The sequence below is a fragment of the Bison bison genome, unplaced genomic scaffold, assembly GCF_000754665.1.
Source record: "Bison bison bison isolate TAMUID 2011002044 unplaced genomic scaffold, Bison_UMD1.0 scf7180017864215, whole genome shotgun sequence".
Taxonomy (NCBI): Eukaryota; Metazoa; Chordata; class Mammalia; order Artiodactyla; family Bovidae; genus Bison; species Bison bison.
This window is the reverse complement of record NW_011494787.1, coordinates 3,060,639-3,076,519: the sequence shown is the minus strand read 5'-3', so window position 1 is coordinate 3,076,519 and position 15,881 is coordinate 3,060,639. Positions and strand designations below refer to the sequence as shown.

Here is a 15,881-nt window from a genome sequence, read left to right as displayed (position 1 = left end):
TGACTTGTAAAAAAGTAGTCTTTAAAAAAGCAGACATTCATAAAAAATGACTGAATTGAATTGAGGACAGGAAAAAGAACTCTTTAAATACAACTGTTGATGGAGACCCAGACAACATTGTCTGAGTCAAGGATTACAAACAAGAAAGCAGAGTACCACCCTACTGAGATTTTCTGATGTCTTTAAGAGCTAATAAGGTAGCCCCAATTAATTAAAATATATTTTTTATTCAATACTTTTCCTTGGAGCTTTATTCATTCTCTCACTCTTTTTATTTGATGTCTTTTCTAAAAATTATAAGGAAATATAAATAAACTTTTTCCTCTTACTAACCAGATCTTCCAGTGGGTAAATTCCAGGCATGTGTATAAAGAAAATGCTCCTCTGGTAATTCTGATGAACAACAGATAATAAACATCATGTTTTGAGAGGTAACAGAATAAAACCCCAGGAAGCCTATTATTCCACTCCCTACCACCAAATTCACTAGTGGATGTGATGGAATTCCAGTTGAGCTATTTCAAATCCTGGAAAATGATGCTGTGAAAGTGCAGCACTCTATATGCCAGTAAGTTTGGAAAACTCCTCAGTGGCCACAGGACTGGAAAAGGTCAGTTTTCATTCCAATCCCAAAGAAAGGCAATGCCAAAGAAAGCTCAAACTACCACACAATTGCACTCATCTCACATGCTAGTAAAGTAATGCTCAAAATTCTCCACGACAGGCTTCAGCAATACGTGAACTGTGAACTTCCAGATGTTCAAGCTGGTTTTAGAAAAGGCAGAGGAACCAGAGATCAAATTGCCAACATCCACTGGATCATCGAAAAAGCAAGAGAGTTCCAGAAAAACACATCTATTTCTGCTTTATTGACTATGCCAAAGCCTTTGACTGTGTGGATCACAATAAACTGTGGAAAATTCTGAAACAGATGGGAATACCAGACCACCTGACCTGCCTCCTGAGAAACCTATATGCAGGTCAGGAAGCAACCATTAGAACTGGACATGGAACAACAGACTGGTTCCAAATAGGAAAAAGAGTATGTCAAGGCTGTACATTGTCACCCTGCTTATTTAACTTCTATGCAGAGTACATCATGAGAAACGCTGGGATGGAAGAAGCACAAGCTGGAATCAAGATTGCCAGGAGAATATCAATAACCTCAAATATGCAGATGACACCACCCTTATGGCAGAAAGTGAAGAGGAACTAAAAAGCCTCTTGATGAAAGTGAAAGAGGAGAGTGAAAAAGTTGGCTTAAAGCTCAACATTCAGAAAACGAAGATCATGGCATCTGATCCCATCACTTCATGGGAAATAGATGGAGAAACAGTGGAAACAGTGTCAGACTTTATTTTTTGGGGCTCCAAAATCACTGCAGATGGTGACTGCAGCCATGAAATTAAAAGACGCTTACTCCTTGGAAGGAAAGCTATGACCAACCTAGATAGCATATTCAAAAGCAGAGACATTACTTTGCCACCAAAGGTCCGTCTAATCAAGGCTATGTTTTTCCAGTGGTCATGTATGGATGCGAGAGTTGGACTGTGAAGAAAGCTGAGTGCTGAGGAATTGATGCTTTTGAACTGTGGTGTTGGACAAGACTCTTGAGATTCCCTTGGACTGCAAGGAGATCCAACCGGTCCATTATAAAGGAGATCAGCCCTGGGTGCTCTTTGGAAGGAATGATGCTAAAGCTGAAACTCTAGTACTTTGGTCACCTCATGCGAAGAGTTGACTCATTGGAAAAGACTCTGATACTGGGAGGGATTGGGAGCAGGAGGAAGAGGGGACGACAGAGGATGAGATGGCTGGATGGCATCACTGAGTCGATGGACATGAGTCTGAGTGAACTCCAGGAGTTGGTGATGGACAGGGAGGCCTGGAGTGCTGCGATTCATGGGGTCACAAAGAGTCGGACACGACTGAGCAACTGAACTGAACTGAACTGAGAGTGTATATGTTAATTCCAAACTCCTAATTTATCTCTCCATCCCACACACTATACTCTCTTCCATCTTTTCCTTTATTTTCTTTTTTTTTAATGTTATTTTATTTTTAAACTTTATAATATTGTATTGGTTCTGCCATATATCAAAATGAATCTGCCACAGGCATACATGTGTTCCCCATCCTGAACCCTCCTCCCTCCTCCCTCCCCATACCATCCCTCTGGGTCGTCCCAGTGCACCAGACCCAATCACCCAGTATCATGCATCAAATCTGGACTGGCAACTCGTTTCATATATGGTATTATACATATTTCAATGCCATTCTCTCAAATCATTTTCTTTCTTTCTTTGTGTTACCCATCAGCAAAGAAATCTGGACTATTTTCTTTACCTGTGATAAACTTACTACATATGTGTGTGTGTGTGTTAGTTGCTGAGTCGTGTCCAACTCTTTGTGACCCCATGGACTGTAGCCCACCAGGCTTCCCTATCCATGGAATTCTCCAGGCAAGAATACTGGAGTGGCCATGCCCTCCTCCAGGGGAATCTTCCTGACCCAGAGATTGAAACTGGGTCTCCTGCATTGTAGGTAGATTCTTCACTGTCTGAGGCACCAGGGAAGCCCCACCTGGCACATGAAAGGTACTCAAGAGATATTTTTGAATAGTGAGAAAATTGAGACCTATAAGGTAAAGTAGCACTTTCAAGGTCGTACCGCTAGTTAGTGGCAGAGTTAGAGCCAGACCTATATTTAGTTCAGTTTCCGCTCTTCTCCACATTACTACCATGGAATCAAAAACAGAGCCAAAGAATTTTGCAATTAGCGTGGCTTATTGTTTCCTGTTACCGCCTCCAAGTATAGTCTAATTGCACACTCACACAACTAAGTCATTAGCAGAAGAGTACTTGTTGAATGAGTGAGCTGTCTATTGAGAAGAGCAGAAGAGTACTTGTTCATTGAGTCAGGTGAAAGCTTTCATGCTGGCAGTCAGTATCAAAGACACAACGTGTTGTAAAAAACCAAAAGGTATGTTTTGGAAGGTAGGGTGGTGGAGGGCCTGGACCACTGGTACAGTGTCCAGTCAGAGAAGGGTGACTTAGCTGCAAATCTTCTTTAATGAGGGGAAGAGAGAGAAAGGAAAAATAGCATCAAAAATTGTCAAAGTAGAAAATGCCACATTTACTGCTTTGCAGATAAGGGGCCAGAAGGCAGACAGACTCAGAACATACATCATTAAAATGACCTGTTATGCTTTCTGGAGAGCAAAAATGTGATTGGCCAAGGCTTGAAGGACCTCTTTCAGCACCAGGGCAGGAGGTCTTCAGTGTCTCCACATGATATGCAGCCAATTCAGGCAGACCCAGAGCCTGAAATGGATCTGGAAAGCAAGAATGCCTGTGCTGAGACTGATGGTGTCTCCACCATCCTCGCAGCATTGAATAAGTCCCACAACAGATCCAGCTGCCACCCAAACAAAGAAAGAGGTGAATTTTCATAGTAGATAGAGCAAGCCAGAGACCCCAAGGGGAAGTCACCAAATCAATAGGTATCTGGCCAGAAGATGGCAGTTGTTATAGTCAGACCAGCGCAGGTCTCTGTCTATGACTGATGCTTCTACCAGCTCAGCAATGGCAGAAACAGCTTGTGTTGCTGCTGTGTTTCAACCAAGAGTAGTTGGAAGTAAGTAGCCTTGCCCAGACTTGCACTAGCCCTAATGGCAACATCCAGGGGACTCCATGGATAGACTACCAGATACTCAGTGCACAAAAGCTGCTGTCACTCACCCATGACAGAAGATTCTGGAGTTTACATAACAGATTGAGGTTGTACAGACATCCTAGAGGACAACACTGTTGAGTAGTTGAAGCTTTCCAGCAGTGCAGATGAGCAGCAGACCGCCCACATCAAGCAGGTCTTTGAAGAACCAGAAATCTACTCAAAGCATCTTCCAGCTACAAAAGTTTTGTACCCCTGGAAGTTTTGGGAGGTTGAGCAGGGTAGGATCCCATGGAAACCACAGGACATCTTAGGGATATGCACCAGGGTCTGAAGGATGTGGAAGTGAAGGTGGATGGCTTCAGTGAGAGTGTGGTCGACTTGACAAATGTGTGCTCTCCGGCTTCTCCCAGCAGCCACTCAGAGATGGGGGCCATGATCTCAAAGCCCAGGAAGATCATCTGATTAGTTGGAACAAATTTGGCAGAACAAATTTCTCAAACTCTATGCCACAAGAAATCATGTAATTTTAGAGCTTGAAGGGACCTGGGAGATTCTTAGAGATTATGACAAAGCAGAATCCCAGAGAAGGTAGGCAAGCTATACACCACCACCCAGACAAGAACAAAGTAGAAATTTGAACTACTGTACAAAGTACTGAACTAACTACAGCATGTTAGTCTTCTGGACAGGTGGTGTTAGTGGTACAGAACCTGCCTGCCAATGCCGGAGAAATAAGAGACTCTGGTTGCGTCCCTGGTGTGGGGATGATTCCCTGGAGGAGGAAATGGCAACCCACTCCAGTATCTTTGCTTGGAGAACCCCATGGACAGAGGAGCCTAATGGGCTACAGTCCATGGGATCACAAAGAGTCAGACATGATTGAAGAACTTAACACACATGCACTAGTGTGAGCCCCTTTACCCAACTGAATGTAGAATAGAAAGTGAAAGTGAAGTCGCTCAGTCGTATCTGACTCTTTGCGACCCCATAGACTGTAGCCTACCAGTCTCCTCTGTCCATGGGATTTTCCAGGCAATAGTACTGGAGTGGATTGCCGTTTCCTTCTCCAATGTAGAATGTAGAATGGAGGAATACAAACTTGGATGCAGATGACCAGCTGGCATGCTGAGTTGATAAAGCCGACTTTTAAGGACCAAGGATTGATCCAGTAGACGGACTCTGGGCCACAGCTAGCATTTCATTTGCATAAAGTCACCCCTTCCTCTGGGTGGACTCGGGCCACAGGAAGGCCATCAGCTTGGCATGAGGTGTGTGGGCAGGGCTTCAGTCTCTGTGTGCTCTCTTGTCCAGCTACTTTGTGTAGGATACACCCTGAACAGTCTCACTCAGCAGCTTGGCGGGTTGGAGAAAAGTTGCAGGGAAGCCCTTGATCTGGAAGGATAGTGCAGGAAGTCAGGGGGCTGACTTATTTCCCAGTTTCTGGGGTCTGAGGAAGGGTGAGTCTACACCCCACACACCTTTCCCAATAACTAGCAAGTTACTAAAATTCTATTACAGAGGGTCAGTCATGAAGCTTGTGGCTTTATCTCCATAACACATTGAAAACATCCTTTATAAAACAGCTGTGTTGGAGAAGGTGATGTGTTCAAGCACAGTTTGTAATAGTGAAAGACTGGACACAACAGAAATATCTATCAGTGAAGGATTATATAAAGAAATTGTGGTATATCCGTTCATTGGAACACAATACAGCAGCTAAAAAGGATGGAGTAAATCTATTATATATACAATGGCATGGAAAGGATCACATTGATAAGTGAATAAAGCAAATTGCAGAGCAGAATACAAGATATATTATTATCTTATAGAAGTATATATGTGTAAATTCCCTGACATGTTCACATCATTAGACTGGACTCCAAAGTGAGGTCTATTCCTTTTAGAATTCAGAGTAAATGTCAGTGAGCCTATATGTCAGTCCTTTATGAGAATTTCCTTCTTGTCATTCCCTCCAGGAACAAGTCCAGGGTTCCCCAGGATCCTTTTGTATCCAAAGCCCTTTTCTGTGTGCTTCTGTCCAGCTACTGGAGTCAGAACTCAGATGTGCCCCCTAGAGGCTGGAGGACTCCACACAGTTACCCGACGTGGTTCCTCCAGGGTGTGGAGGAGTTCTGTGACTGTCACTGCTTAATCCATGAAACTCAGAGACTCACCAGGAGCCTCTCTTCTTCACTGTTGCCTCCAGTACCAGAATGCATCTCTCCCTTATATTGGGTGCCTAGGGTCAGTTCTAGTTGCTGTCTTGGATAGAGGTGGCACTGAGGCGTGCTGCCTAGAACCTGGGACTCCAACACACCACCAAGCCTTTGCTCAGTCAGTCCCATCATCATCAGGGGAAAGTGGAGGAAGGGTCTGGCCACAGAACCATCTTGGCTAAGACCAAGGCAGTTCACTTCTACCACTGGATCTTACCTATGGCCCCTCCATGCCTCCGGCCACACGCTTCAAGTTCTATCCTCCTGCAGGTCCGAGGCTCACCAATTTCATGCCTGAGTAAAACTGATATGCAGAGTAGCTGCATTCCTGCCTTTTCTTCACGGCTTCCAGGAGACAGTCTCTCCAGGGAAAATAGTCTGAGCTTGGAATTCTACCAAAGTACAGATTGCTCAGTCTTCTACCTGGTTTCTTTATTTTAAAAATATACATAGAGAGTCTTCTAACAAACCATGCTCACCAATAGAATGTTAGACTAATGCTCTGACCCTTAGGTGGGTATTTTTTTTGGTAGCACCCTGTGGCAAGCAGGATTTTAGTTCCCTTAAAAGGGATTGAACCTGTGGCCCCAGCAGTAGAAATAGAGTCCTAACCACTGAACCACCAGGGAATTCCCATGAGGTGTGTGTTTTGAACATTTTTGACTTTATAGTCTACTGTCTACGTGTATTTTAAACTATATTGACATATGCTAGCATCGCATTAATAAATTCTGTATAAAATGATTTTAAGACACTCTGTTCTTAGGAAAATACCTACACCAAACTGCTAAAAATGGGATTAAGGATAAAGGTAAGTGTGAGAAGTTGCATTTTCTATACTTAATATGGTTTGAGATTTTGTTTTACAACAACAAATGTTACTTTTGTGATCACAGACAAAACTTAAAGACCCTGAAAATATATACTTTATGTACTATGCCCAATTAAACAGCACATATGTGTGTTCTTGAGAACACACATTTCTTTGTTCTTGAGAACAGTATGTGATGTTGGGGGGAGAGAGAGCGCACGAGCAGGTGCAAGTGAGCATGGAGTCTAGAGACACACCTGAGCTCGGATGAGGCGATGTCATCCACAGGAGATGGAGTTCTGCCATACAAAAGAGCATTTTGGTCTGAACAGCTTCAACTCTTCTCAGACCCTTCCATCTAGGTCATGACGTCTGCTCTACTTTACCTAAATTACAAAAAGTCGTGTACTGTGTTTCAGTCTTCACTCCTTTTACCCTTTCGGTTAATTAACATCGAGAGCAGTTTCATTAGATGAGCTCTAGCACTGCGGTCTGGCTTCTGGCCAGTGTCAAAAGTGCTTCCAGGTGTTGCCATGTATGTCACTTGTCTCCCACCTCTACACACCCTTGCAAAACCATACACGACACACACACACAGACATGCACATACACACACACACAACTTGAAAACGGTCTGAATATAAGGCAGTTTTGTACATTATTCAGTAAAACATGTAAAAGATCAATTACACCTTCTCCTGTGCATTTCTCTACAAGTACAAGAAGCACAGAACTCTGACACTTGACTTAGAATGACATCATCTTCTTGGCTCTGTGCCTGTGGCTACAGTTCAAGCAAATGTTAGGCAGATCGAAAATCAGAAGAGGGAAAAATGGTTGTGTGAAATCAACTGGATCAACTCACATTTATTATAAAGCAACTCTTGGCAGAATGCAAGAAAGGCTGAAGAATCAGAGAAAGCTTAAGATATTCTCAAAGTGAGAGGGTTTATTTGAATTCTTAAATTAAGCTACTGATCCAGTTTCCATTTTTACAGTCTGTGATTGTGGCTAATTGGGGATAGGCAAAATTGCATCTCATTGTTTTTAGATGAAATTTCTTTGATTACTGGTGAGAGTAAGCACTTTAAAATACATTTTTATTGTTATTGGCATTTTTTTTCATGAATTGTCTATTTGTATATTTTGCTCATTATTCTTTCTAGATACCAGCTTTTTCCTTATTATAATGTAACAGTACTTCATATATCAAGAATCTTGACCTTTTGTTTGCAATATTTGCCATAAATATTTTTCCTAGTTTGACATTTAGTTTTGACTTTTGTTTATAGTTTTTCTGATTTTCAAATGTTTTTAATCTATCCATTGCTTTGGAGATCATCTATTACCTTTTTGTTTTTTACTTCATAAAGCCTTCACCATCACTACCCTGAAATCTCATGAATTTCATAAATGTTTTTAATCAGTGTTTTCTTTCAGTTTTTAATTCTTTGAATTTAACTCTTTCATCTTTACTTATTGCATTTTAGAATACAGTGTGAAATAAAGATCTAAATTAATGATTTCCCTTAATAGTTGATTCTCCTATTCATTGTATTGATTAATTCACCCTTTTTTCATTTATAAAATTTAAAGCATTATACAAATAATATAGATTCATTTAAAAATAAGAAAAATAAAAATATTTTAAATGACAGATAGAACACTTGTATTTTCTTTCTATTCTGAGTTGAGTGTTAGCAATTTTAAAGACATTTTCTTCTCTAGAGGGTGCATATATTTCTCCTGATGTTTTTCCATTCAGTAATGCATCATGACTATCTTTTCATGTCAATCAATATCCTTTTACAGTACTATGTCCTAAGTAACTTTTCATTGAAATATACTTTACATTCAGAAAAACGTACATGACATAAGTACATAAGTTCTTATGGATGAATTGAATTTTTACAACTGGACACATTTGTGTAGCCAGCTACTAGATCAAGAAAAAGAATATTACTAGCACCCCAAACCTTCAAGATGGCTCTTGCCTGTGATCTTCTTTCTCCAAAGGTAATCACTGTCCTTCTGTCCTGACTCATAACACCATAGATTCATTTCACAGTCCTATTTCTGACAGCTAAATGTATTCCATCATACATAAATGCATCAAAATATACTTGCTTTGGGTTAAATTGTGTCCTCCCAAAAGATGTTTTGAAAACCTAGCCCCTAGTGCCTGGGAATGTAACCTTATTTGAAATAGGGTCTCTGCAGATGTCATCAAGCTAAGATGAAGTCATTAGGGTGAGTCTTCATCCAATATGACTCGTGTCCCTACAAGAGGAAAATGCCATATGAAGACAGAGACATGTGCAGGAGAAGGCTATGTGACCCTGGAGGCAGAGATGAGAGTGATGCAGCTGCAAGCCAAGGAACACCATGGGTTGACAGTCACCACTGGAAGCTAGGAAGAGGCAAGGAAGGATTCCAGCTAGAGACTCAGAGGGACCATGGTCCTGCCAACACCTTGATTTCGGACATTAGCCCCCAGACTACGAGAGAATAAATTTCTGTCGCTTTAAGCCACTTAGTTTGTGGTACTCTGCTACGACAGCCCCAGGAGACTGATGGCCCAGTTTTGATGGCTTTGGCGTTTTTCTAACATTTTGTTATTCTATAGTGTTATGAATATTTATTGTTTTCCTTAGAAGAAACTATAAGAATGAACTATCTAAAACAAAGAATACTAGTAGACAATATGAGTACAGTGTACTTAGTAAGACAAAGGCTGTGTGTGTGTGTGCTCACCCCGTGGACTATAGCCCACCAGGCTCCTTTATCTATGGGATTTCTCAGGCAAGAATACTGGAGTTGGTTGCCATTTCCTCCTCTAGGGGATCTTCTTGACCCAGACATCAAACCTGTCTCTTGTGTCTCCTGCATTGGCAGATGGATTCTTTACCACTGGGCCACCTGAGAAGCCCGAAGACAAGGCTCAGTTCAGTTCAGTCGCTCAGTCATGACCAACTCTTTGCGACCCCATGGACTGCAGCATGCCAGGCTTCCCTGTCCATCAGCAACTCTGGGATGTATCTAGATCTTCACAGTGGGCGCACTTTCTGCTCAAACTCATTGCCTGCTGCCTTCTTGAACTTTCATATTTTTGATATTAACAGGTAAAATTTCCTCTTATTTCTCTTCTTTTGCAAAACATGTTTGTATGCCATAATCTGTTTACTTTTCCAGATAAACATATGATAGTTTTGTCAACCACTAAAAGTTGTCAGGGATGACATCAAACCAATTAAATTAACAAGAGATTTGACATCTTTGGTGTGTTTTGGGAATGAGAGCATGTCTCTGTGCCTAGCTGAATCTCTTTTCACATCTCCTCCTGAGGGATTTGGGGAGCTGGAGAGGAAGGCAGAGAGCAGTCCAAATGACCTGCTGAGTGGGCTTTGGGAAGCCGATCAAGCGTTGCTGGCTTGAGTATAGGGGAGGTCATTGGAAAAGGAGGCAGGTTGAGTTCTGAGCCAGCTCTGGGTGTCTTCCAGGAATCCTTCATTTTTTTCACGGCACAGAATGAGAGTGTATGCTCAGGGAACAAATCTGATGAAAGCAGAAAATAAGCTGTTTTAGTAAATTTGCCAGACAGGAGGAATTGTGGCTGAACCCTGGAGCCAAGGATCATGGAAAGAGGGGCAAATTGAGAATAGGTAGTGATGTGTATTGTGGGTATGGCTGGCCAGGGAGGCAAGGGTTGAGCTGAAGTTCAGAAGACTGGATTCCAATCTGAGATCTGAAGTCAGCCTGTTCCCTTGGTCTAGAGGCCTTCCCTCTTGAGCATGGGTTTGCTCCTTTCTCAAAACGAGTGCTCACAGAATGCCTTCTAAGGCCCTCCCTGAGCTGGGATTCTAAGTGGCATTTGCTAGAGCATCATGGGAGTTGCATGAAAAAAGCCCCAAGATGTTAAATTTTCATGTCTAAACCAAAGAACTTAATTATAGAATGATACAATGAAGAAATGCAATTTCAAAGGGCCTTTGGGATGATTCCTACTAGTGGAATGAAGTGAAGTGAAAGTGTAAGTCACTCAGTTGTGTCCAACTCTTTGCAACCCCATGGACTGTAACCCACCAGGCTCCTCCGTCCATGGGATTCTCCAGGCAAGAATACTGGAATGAGTTGCCATGCCTTTCTTCAGGGGGTCTTCCCAACCCAGGGATCAAACCCGGGTTTTTTGCATTGCCGGCAGATTCTTTGCCATCTGAGCCACCAGGAATAGGAGAAGACAAAAATCCAAGGTAGCTCAAGAACATTGTTTAGGGGTGAGGGACACCTAAAAGCACTAAAAAAATACTTTCCAAACCAGTTCTTTCTTTCGGTTTTCTTTGGTGAGGGCTCCCCGGGATGTCATTCTCTCAGGTATTGTGACTTGCTTTGTAGGCGGGATGAGGCAAAGCACGTGCCCTTTGTGGCAGCAGACTCTAATCACACACACACAAAACTTCCAGGTCATTGGTGTCTTTGGGACACCAATTTGGAAAAAATGACATTATTGGAGTTCCAAATTTTTTAAAACACCTTTCCTTTCCTTCTTCTCCTTAGCTTTTTTTTTTTTTTTAAGAACCAAAAAAAACACAACTTTTTAGTTCCAGATTTTGCTATAAGTCTGGGTTTAACTCTGTCACAGAAATGAATGATTAAAACTGACCGCCAGATGGATGTCTGCTTCTCAGATGGAGGGAGCTCCCCTGAAGCCTTTGGCAGAGACTGATCTGTAGGGACCAAGGCCTTCAAAGGAGTCCCCATCAAGACCTGAAGTACATAGAACCTGCCAGACTGTGTCTGCCTCTAATATTTCCATTTCCCCCAGCAGGGTCCTGGCCAATAAGGTATTCCAATTATGCCCTCCTGACTCCAACTCCAGAAGCCACCCAGTACTTCCCTACTCTGAAGGTCAAAAAGTCTTCATTGTGGCTAACTTTGTTAGCCTCAAGAACCATTCATTATCAGGTTTTTGATGGGGAAATAAGAAAATTCTAGCTTTGCATTAGTACCTAGCTTCCAAGATGGCCTCCAAATCAGTTCCCAGTGATCCCCCTCTTGGTATTCATGCACTTGTGAGGTCCCCTCCCACACTGTGGCAAGAGGTGTGTGTGTGACAAATACATACTGCAGAAAAGAGGAGGTCAACCACAGGTAGTGAGGTCACTTGGGCAGTCTGTGGTGAGCCCCACATGAATAGGAGGAACTAAAGTCTCCAGCAACAGCTAGTGAAACCTAGAGGCCTGACAACTTTGTGAGTGAACTTGCAGGTGGATCCCCTCCACCCCAGTTGAGACTTCAGATAAGGTATCACCCAGGCCAACAATTTGGCATCAATCCCAAGGTAAACCTTGAACATGGAACTGCCCATCTAAGCCACTCCTAAATTCCTGACCCTTAGAAACTAGGTGAGACCATACCTGTTTGTTGCTTTAAGCTCTGAAGTTTGGGCATAATTTGGAATGTGGAAATAGATAACTAAAGCACAGTGTGCTTTGCTTTTAATTTTTTGAGTAAATGGGAAGACACACTATGTGGAATGAACACATATATGTTATCTGGAATGACAAGTCAACAATTGTCTGAAAAGCCTTTTCTATCTTCCCTTTGTTTGGGGCAGGACTGGGAATTGTATGTTTAACTAACACCCCCAATAATTCTAATGATCAGGAAAGTCTGAGAAACAATACTGAACAGGATTCAAAAATGAATGATGTTTGTTTTTCTCTTTCTGACTTACTTCACTCTGTAAGACAGACTCTAGGTCCATCCACATTTCTACATATATGGAATCTAGAAAAATGGTGCAGATGAACCTATCTGCAGGGCGGAAATAGAGACGCAGATGCGGAGAACAGACATGGGAATGGGGCAGGGGAGGGGGTGAACTGGGAGACTGAGATTGGCGCTCGTGCACTGCCGTGTATACAGCACATGGCTAGTGGGAACCTGCTGTATAGCATGGGAAGCTCAGTGCTCCGTGATGACCTAGATGGGTGGGACGTGGGGAGGGAAGGGAGATCCAAGAGTGAGGGGATGTGTATATATATATGTATGTAGCTGATTCACTTCATTGCACAGCAGAAACTAGCAACACTGTAAGGCAACTATACCCCAATTGAGGAAAAAAAAAAAAAAGAATGAGACAGAGCCCTTCTGCAGGAAACTTCAAGATAAAAAGCAAATTGGTATACAGCCGTACATTCAAAGAGAGGCATGAAGTGGCAAGAAAAGGTGTGAAAAGCCTTCAGGGAATCAAGGAATGCTTCCTGGAAAGAGTGAAACATGGGTAAGATCTCTGGTCCCATCACTTCATGGGAAATAGATGGAGAAACAGTGGAAACAGTGTCAGACTTTATTTTTGGGGGCTTCAAAATCACTGCAGATGGTGACTGCAGCCATGAAATCAAAAGATGCTTACTCCTTGGAAGAAAAGTTATGACCAACCTAGATAGCATATTCAAAAGCAGAGACATTACTTTGCCAACAAAGGTCCGTCTAGTCAAGGCTATGGTTTTTCCAGTGGTCATGTACAGATGTGAGAGTTGGACTGTGAAGACAGCTGAGCGCCAAAGAATTGATGCTTTTGAACTGTGGTGTTGGAGAAGACTCCTGAGAGTCCCTTGGACTGCAAAGAGATCCAACCAGTCCATTCTAAAGGAGATTAGCCCTGGGTGTTCTTTGGAAGGACTGACGCTAAAGCTGAAACTCCAGTACTTTGGCCACCTCATGTGAAGAGTTGACTCATTTGAAAAGACTCTGATGCTGGAAGGGATTGGGGGCAGGAGGAAAAGGGGACGACAGAGGATGAAATAGCCAGATGGCATCACTGACTCGATGGACGTGAGTCTGAGTGAACTCCTGGAGCTGGTGATGGACACGGAGGCCTGGCATGCTGCGATTCATGGGGTCGCAAAGAGTCGGACACGACTGAGCGACTGAACTGACTGAACTGAACTGAAGTGTATTCAGTGTTGTGCAACCATTACCATTATCCATTTCCTTGTCATCAGCCCAAACAGAAATTCTGTGTCCATTGAACAATTACTAGCTATTCCTCGTCCTCATTCTATTCTCTGTCTTCATAAATCTACTTGCTGTAGTGCCTCATATATGTGGAGTCATGTGTGTGTCCTGTTGTGCTGGCTTTTTTCACTTAACATGTTTTCAAGATTCACCTGTATTGTGTCATATATCAAGACTTCATTTCTTCGCCCCATTTTTTTCTATTGTGGTCAAATACATATAATATTTGGGCTTCCCTTGTGGCTCAGTGGTAAAGATCTGCCTGCCAATGGAGAAGATGGCCATTTCGATATCTGAGTCAGAAAGATCCCCTGGAGAAGGAAATAGCAACCCAGTCCAGTATTCTTGCCTGGGAAATTCCATGGACAGAGAGACTGGTGGGCTACAGTCCATAGGGTTACAACGTAACAACATATAATATTTACCTTCTTAACTGTTTTAAGTGTGCAGTTTAGTGAATTAAGTACATTTATATTATTGTGCAACTATTACCACCATCCACCAGCAGAACTTTTTTCATGTTACAAAATTAAAATTCTATTTGTATTAAATAGGAACTCCCCTTCGCTTATCCCCCCAGTCCCTGGCAACTACCATTCTACTTTTGGTCTCTATGATTTTGATGCATCTAGGTACCTCAGATAAATGGAATTTTGCAGCATTTGTCTTTTTGTGACTGACATTTCAATTAGCATAATGTCCTTAAGGTTCATCCATATCATATCATATGTCAGAATTTCTATCCTTTCAAAGTCAGAAAAATATTCTGTTGTATGTATAATACAAGCTACATTTGTATTTATGCATTCATCTGTTGATAGACATTTGGGCTGGTTCCACCTTTTGGCTGTTGTGAATAACCTTGCTAAGAATACGGGTGTACAAATATCTCTTTCAGACACTGCTTTCAGTAATTTTGGGGATATACCCAGAAGTGAAATTACTGGATCATATGGTAATTCTTTTTTTGTGTGTGTGGTCCTGCCATATTGTTTTCCAGTGTGGCCGCATCACTTTACGTTTCTACCAGCTGCACACAAGGGTCCAATTTCTCCACGTCCTCAACAACGCTTTTATACTTCCTTCCTTTCTTCAAGGATGAGATATATTCTAACGTATGCATCAGTTCAGTTCAGTCAGTTCAGTCGCTCAGTCGTGTCCGACTCTTTGCAACCCCATGAATCGCAGCACGCCAGGCCTCCCTGTCCATCACCAACTCCAGGAGTTCACTGAGACTCATGTCCATCAAGTCAGTGATGCCATCCAGCCATCTCATCCTCTGTCGTCCCCTTCTCCTCCTGCTCCTAATCCCTGCCAGCATCAGAGTCTTTTCCAATGAGTCAACTCTTCGCATGAGGTGGCCAAAGCACTGGAGTTTCAGCTTTAGCATCATTCCTTCCAAAGAAATCCCAGGGCTGATCTCCTTCAGAATGGACTGGTTGGATCTCCTTGCAGTCCAAGGGACTCTCAAGAGTCTTCTCCAACACCACAGTTCAAAAGCATCAATTCTTCGGTGCTCAGCTTTCTTCACAGTCCAACTCTCACATCCATACATGACCACAGGAAAAACCATAGCCTTGACTAGACAGACCTTTGTTGGCAAAGTAATGTCTTTGCTTTTGAATATGCTATCTAGGTTGGTCATAACTTTCCTTCCAAGGAGTAAGCGTCTTTTAATTTCATGGCTGCAGTCACCATCTGCAGTGATTTTGGAGCCCCCAAAAATAAAGTCTGACACTGTTTCCACTGTTTCCCCATCTATTTCCCATAAAGTGATGGGACCGGATGCCATGATCTTTGTTTTCTGAATGTTGAGCTCTCCACTTTCACTTTCATCAAGAGGCATTTTAGTTCCTCTTCACTTTCTGCCATAACCACATTTAAAAAGTTCCATTCATCAGTTGATGAACACTGGGTTGTTTCCACCCTTTCACCTGATGTAAACAACGCTGCTGTGAACATTCATGTGCAAGTATTTGAGTCCCGGCTTTGGATATTTTTGGAAGTGGAATTGCTGGATCATAAGGTAATTTTATAGGGCTTTCCTTGTGGCTCAGCTGTTAAAGAATCTGCGGGCAATGTGCGAGACCTGAGTTTGATACCTGGGTTAGGAAGATCCCCTGGCGAAGGGAAAGGCTACCCAATGTGATTTTATATTT

General features: G+C 42.4%; 1 protein-coding gene across 1 annotated transcript in view; it reads left to right on the top strand.

Annotated features, from left to right (window-relative positions):
• The first annotated feature begins 15,608 nt into the window (after positions 1–15,608).
• The window catches only part of PROKR1 (prokineticin receptor 1), an 18,613-nt gene continuing 18,340 nt past the window's right edge, over positions 15,609–15,881 (top strand). The window contains exon 1 of the mRNA XM_010845323.1: positions 15,609–15,748. The gene's annotated coding sequence lies outside the window, so the exon portion shown is untranslated. The remainder of the gene's footprint in view (positions 15,749–15,881) is intronic.